We start from the raw sequence: 7,219 nt of genomic DNA, 5'->3' as shown, positions 1-7,219 counted from the left end.
AGTGAAGACATTCCTATTCACATGTCTACTCTGGAAACCACTATGGGTTCTTGACACTAAAACCCTATGACTCAATGGCCAGCTATGTCTCTATGGACACATTTATGGGCTACCATGCTGATATGTAAACGTTAGTAGCACCATCCACATACACCTTTACAGGTGTAGGCTCACTGGACACTACTACTAGTAAGAATTGAAAATTCCTTTCTTGTTGAAGTGGTTTGTATATACATATGCTACGATATGGGGTTTAGGTATGCCTCCAACACACCTTACATTGATAGACAAACAAACTCAATATTTGTACTTCGAGATTGCTATGACATGAACATACTCATCCAATTGTGTTTAGCACCAATATGAAGTCTGAGGTATAACATTTCCTTGTTATCTCCTCATTACAATGGCAATGCACTATCTACCAGTAGGTGGCAATATACTACCCAGTTGTAATTGACGATAAACAAGGAATACTAGGTTCTCGTATAAACTTCATAAATATTTCCAAAACACAAATTAGTACAAGTTGGGTTTTTTTTGGGTCATGTTTGCTTGGCAAAGTTGAACTACGTTCCCTTTATCCTGTGTATCTAATGGCACCAAATCCTTCCCTCGATTTAGTTAAGTAGCTCCGTACTCATGGATATACTCTTTTTGAGTTGGAATATCTAAAGGAGCCATTTCTTACAAGAGGCTCAAGCCACTTTTACTAACAAAATGCTCATTAGATTAACTTTAAACCTTTGGCATTACAACACAAAGTTTGGGGTATTTCAACAACAAATCATTGTTGATCAAATGATATATTTGAACTCTATGGTTCAGTATCAAAATATGAGTCTTGCTAGGCCGTGATAGTAGCCTTAGACATGAATAAAAATAGCAAAGTCCTTCAAGAACTTGCCTAAAGACTTTATGAATCCACCTTATGGGCTACTTGCCACCATGACTGAGCATAGTGTGAAAGCACTTCCACACCTATTCAAGTACACACTAAACATCCTTGCCAATTTGGACACACAAAATTGGCAATTTCAGGGATTTATCTAGAATATGAAGCACCTAAGGTTTGTGACTTTCCATAAAATTTGATCTGCTTGGAAGCCAACACCAATATCATTTAGATTAAACTACCACTTTTTCTTTGATAAATTTATCACCCCCATTTGACACAAGGTCAACTAGACATGAAGGGCCCACCCTTGAGCACTCTGTCTCAATACATAACCTAAGAGACTCGTTTGATCAATCTAGATCAACACTCACTCTTTTTCTCACAGACTCCTCTGCTAATCACTCCTGATCAGGACTCCTTTCTGTGACAAGGAAGGTGATGATTGTTGTGGAAAGCGCGCACACGTACATCAAGCTATGCCTAATAATAGAACAATCAAGTTAACTATCGGCACTCTGTACCAGCATTAAGATTGATACTTGAGTGTAATCATTCCAGACTAACACTAGATTTCTTGTGGTTTATCTTTAATCTCTCTTGATCAGCTCCCTACCTTGAGTTTACTTCTAAACCACCTTCTTTAGCTCTAAACTCAATATCCATGCCAAGAGACCTCTCTGATCACCCTGTATCAGCACCCCCTCTAGACACAGTAGACTATGGCCACAACTACCAACGGTTGAGAAAATCTATCAATAACATAATCTATGTAGTGACTATGCACCATAAACCAACTTTTATGTGTTTTCCTTCGGGTCCCATACCACCAAGTTCATAAGATTCTGCGTAGAACATTTGATGTCCTATACCATCAAATGATAATGAGAACTATTATGACACAAAAAGTGAACCTTATTTCTTTTGGTGGTTAGATGAATCCAAATCCCCAAAACCCAAGAGTGATGTAAAATATCACCATTTGTATAAGGGAGAATTTATTTTCTAAGGAAAGTTCAGTTGTTGCAACAGCTGGCGGCGGGGAGTGTTCAAAGGATAGCTCACGCAGCAAAGCCTGCCCAAGTCTTGACTAGCCTCGGTACGGTTAAAATGGTGCACTTCCGATGGTACGATGGACGAGGGCCGACGAAGCGGTCCCTGAGTGAAGTGCCAGGACACCGAAGGAGGATCTTGGAGGGTTCTGACCAGGCGATGCACGAGCTCGCACTGCCTAGGACACCCATACTCGCTCTAGAGTACACTTTTAGAGTTAATCTGATAAATCTTGGGATACGTGTTACCCCAACCACATGGATTTCAAAACTTTATGGAGTTACAGCATGAAAACAAGGAAATTCACAAAACTCATATTTCTCCTAAGATGGCATAACATGTCATATACACCCCCAATTATCGAAGAAATGGAACATAGCCCTATTCCATATAAACTTGAGTAACTACATGCTCAAATTTAAACACAGTGAATAACAAATAATAAATGGCCTTACTACTTCAGTTGTATGTACTCGAAATCTGTTGATTCCGAGTTGAGACTACTATGAACCCCATAGCTTAGGATTGCTATGAATCTCAAAAGCTACTCAAAATTTCTCAAATTTGAGTTTGAAATCTTTGCAAACCTCACATCTTGAGATTACTACGAATCTCTGTAAGATTTCTACGAATATTAAAAGAGATGAAACATCCTTCTAGCTTTAAAAATATTTAACAGTTTGAGGTAAATAAGGTGGGAAGAAAGCTTCCCACTTTCCCCCTTCCCATAAAAAGGGTCAAAACCCGACTCAAAAATCTATGCAAGCGGAAGATGTTTCTCAAATTGAATCAATGTTCAAAGCTTGAACATAACTCACATTTTCTTGTGAAGCATAAACTTGGTTTGGTGTGTTGAAAACCATGCACAAAGGCTTGCGTCTCTACAAACCAAGTAATGTTGCTATACCAAGGAAGCAAACAACACTATAGTTGTTCAATAATGCAACTTGACGTTCACAACGACACAACCCTACTGTTATCAAATGACCCAAAGACATTTTCTTGTCAACTAGTGGCAAGAATAGTTGGCTTAGTTTGGTCTCAGCCACACTACAGTGAATTTTGTAAACAAATACAAAGCAAGATTTAGTTGGGTCGAACAAACTAGTCAAGATAGATACTCATTGGAGAACCCTCTCGGAACAAATATGGTTTAAAAAATCCATAGATTAGACCCCATAGGCACATTCCTTCAGTTCAACAAACCCTACTGTTATTAAATGACCCAAAGAAACTTTCTTATCAACTCATGGCAAGAAAAGTGGGCTTAGTTTACAGTGAATTTTATAAACAAATACAAAGCAAGATTTAGTTGGGTCAAACACTATCTTAACAAACTAGTCAAGATAGATAAACTCATTGGAGAACCCTCTTGGAACAAATATGGTTTCAAAAATCCATAGAATAGACCACATAGGCACATTCCTTCAGTTCAACAAACCAAAGCCAACAAACTAGTGGGTTGATTTCCTTCAACTTGGGTAGCGGAGATTGACACCCGTGTGTGCCAACATAAAAAGTTGGTGGAGTCCTACAACTCCTATAACTTATAAAAAGTTACAAAACTTAAAAATCACTAACTTGACAGCTCCAAGTTAGCTTTTGGAGTAGACTCTTTGAACACTAAAGAAATATTGTAACTCTGCAACAAGTGGTTCACCTTAAATAGGACAACTTATTGATGTATGCCCAATGCAATCGTGCAACACATGTTTGTGAAAAAAATGTTCACACACATAACCATAGTAGCAGACTGGTAACTAGCATACTACGATGCATGAAATACCACAACAACATCACATACATATACATAGGCCACTATTGTCTCATTTGAGACCTTGCATACGTCAATGGCATTTGCACCATTCTGTAAACAGAAGAGGCTGTATGCCTCCCATCCACACTCATGTGATAGCCTTCATATCCTTCTCGAATTGTAAAAACCAAGGATTGAATCTCCATAAAAGGATAATGCCAATCCCTGCTTCAGGCTCTTCTCGTCTTCGTAAATCCACTTATTGCATCTCAGCAGTAGGCCATCAACTGTGTCACCATCGTACTGAGATTACAATCCATTGTAGCGTTGAGCAGTGCCCCACCAGCCACGATAGCATGAGTTCACCTCAAAGATGGACTTCCCACTCCAGTCACTCTTCAATTTGGGGTTCACGTGCAGATTCCTAGGAGGGTCCTCATTGGCAACGGCCTTGAGGCCTTGATTGTTTCTCATAGCAATGGCAGATCACTTTGGAATAAAAAAGTTCCCCCGCCAAGATGGCTAGATCCTTTGCATCATGTAGACCTAGTTTATACATCTTGAGGATGAGAGGCTCCCCTGCGCCTCTCAAGATGCATATCCATAAGAACTATGAGCTTGTCTACTTCTCTTTCATTCCTTGTCAGCTCTTGCTTCCTCATCTTCTTCCTCCATTGCTCAGTTGCCATCCTCACTGCTTCGAGAAAGGTTCTTCAATATTTCAACTCCACCTTCACTTTGATGCTCTCATGCAACACACCAATGAATCAGGTGTGGCACTTGATTCTCACCCAAAGCTCAAAAGAGTTCTCCAAATAGCTTCAAACCTTCCAACAAAGGCTAACATGTCTTCACACTCCCTGATTCGACCTACAAAGCTCCTTTTACAAATCCTCTGGGGGCTGTAGCTTTCCCATACTTTCTCTTCAAGGATACCTTCAAAATATCCCAACTTTCTTTGTTAGCATCCACCATGGTCTCATATTCAAACTACTATGGCTACATCTTCCAACAACAGATTTGCCATTCTGAACTTATAGGCATCTTCATATTTGTTATTGCTCAAAGCCACCAATCCAATCCTCTTAAAGGAACTAAGCAACCTCCTCATTCTTCTAACCTCTAAACACCTTATATCCAAAATCAACCATTGGTCATAATAAGTTGAACAGCAAGTGGGTTCTAACCTGCTGATGACCAAAGCCCTTAATAAGAATCTTGTGATCCTTAATGGGGGCACCAAAGCGTGTGTGGTGGCTCGGGTGATGGCTTCTATTGCACCACCCAGTAGGAACACAAGAAAAAGACACAATGGGATCAAAACTGGGGGACACTGAAATCCCAGCTCCAAGGGCACCAATAAATCTGGCTCCTATCCTTAGCACTCCAACTGACTTAATTGGACACTTCAACACCCTCCCAACCTCCTTGTCTAATGCAGTTGATTCCCTCAGCTGTCCTCCTCAGATCATACACCTATATAGCTCAATTGACCTCAGCTAGCATCTAGCTAACCAAAACCTCTTCTAGTAGTTGATCATATACCTATGTATTGAGGTGACATTCAGCTGAACAAGACCTCCTGACACAGATCTGTATGAAAAAATTACCTCCAAATGACTGATGTTGCCTCCAGTCCAAAAAAAGTCCTTTAGGATCCTCTACTGTCCTCCTCCAAGGTCAACTAACCTCAAAACCACAACTTTGGGACCTTCCTAGACATTCTGCTGACCCTCTTCTGACCTTTCTACCAACAACGGAGCCTGACTAAATTCTTGACTAAATTCAGCCTTGGAAGTTTGACATAGAACCGGCTAACTCAGAATCTCTCAACTAAAATAGAACCTTTCCTCAAGTGTCCTCTATCATCCGCTGACCCTTGGGCAACACCAAACTAATCAAGATATCACACTAATGATGACTCTTTGCTGGTAGTTGTGCAAGCCTAGAACTGACTTCTCTATCCAATCCGACTCAGCCAACACTATTGGGGCATAATTTATCTCCTTTGTGTCAGTTGACACATCTAAACTCTCAGAACTGCAATGAACTAGCTATGACCACTCAAGGCATGGAGTGATGACATGCGTGTATAGGAGAACCATCCATGAGCAAGGTAAGGGCAAGATTGCCATGGAAGTTTATTGGCTTGTAATTTTGATTAGTATGAGTTAATTATGATTAACTATCTACATTGGCCTATATACTATGGCCCCATTTTTACACATACCTATTAATGTCCACCTTACTTGGCCTTTGGCCCATAAGTCTATGTCCTCTGCTTACGCTTAGCCCTTTGGTCCGATACAACTTATGCTTGGCCCTTGGCCTCATATGTACAACTTGTGTCCACCACTTCATTACAAACCATCCTCACTCAAATATGTTTCTTCCTCGAAACATTCTCAAAGTAGAACCATAGTATGGATGGTTTGCATAAACATCAACATGAATCACTTTACACTTCTTTGCCAAAGCTGTCCAAAAGAGCATGATTTGAGCATTTGAGACCTCTAAAACTTCATGAAATACTCCCCAACACATTGCCAATCATGGCTAAGAAGTGTATATGTCAATTGCATCCATTTGAAGCTCTTTTATGCCTCATAACAGTAAATTACAGCAAGTTGTTTTTTATTGTTTTAACTCAAGAATGCACCTCGACGGATGCATTAAAAAGGTGTTCCATCCCCTCCAACATAGAGGCGGGCTACCATATTGCTTCATCTTAAGGTAAACCTTTCCACTTGACAAGGTATTCATGCAAAGTGCGGTTGCGCAACACCTTCTCTCTTTCTCCCAACACCTTCTCGGGTATGTACTCCACCATGCCATCTTCACTCATGGGTGGAAGCTCATCAAACACTTGTACCTCCAAACCAACATATGCCTTCAAATGTGATATATGTGAAAGACATCATGTATTCTTGTAGTATATGGAAGTAGCAATTGATAAGCCAGTTCACCAACTCTCCTCAATACATTGTATGGCCCATAATAACGGTGTGCAAGCTTTGTGTTGGTACTACCTTTGAGAGATCCATATCGAGTCTTAGGTATCCTCAAGAATACAAAGTCTCATTCTTTGAACTCCAATGGCCTTTGATGTGCATCTTCATAATGCTTCATCTTCTCTTGAGACTTCTTGATGTTAACTTTGCATGTTTGCAAAAGAGTTTGCATTCTTCTACTTTATCCTGTGCATGTGGATTTGCATTCTCTTGCTTGAATGCTACGATCGGTACATGAACCTTGTAGCCATACATAGCCTCAAAAGGCAACATTCCCATACTACTATGATAGGTGATATTGTAGGCAAACTTCGCCAAATGCAACCAATCGTCCCATGCATGTTACGTTTCATAGCAATAATGCCTCAAGTAGCCAGTTATTGAGCCTTTTGGTTTGACCATTTTTGGATGATAGGTCGTACTAGGAGTCAACTTAGTGCCCATGCTATCAAACAATGTACGATATGCTTAGTGTCTCACTTTTGTTGGTACAAAATGGGCAAC

Source organism: Cibotium barometz, chromosome 10 (assembly GCF_041138505.1).
Source record: "Cibotium barometz isolate CiBa-2024 chromosome 10, ASM4113850v1, whole genome shotgun sequence".
Lineage (NCBI taxonomy): Eukaryota > Viridiplantae > Streptophyta > Polypodiopsida > Cyatheales > Cibotiaceae > Cibotium > Cibotium barometz.
This window is presented reverse-complemented; position numbering follows the sequence as displayed.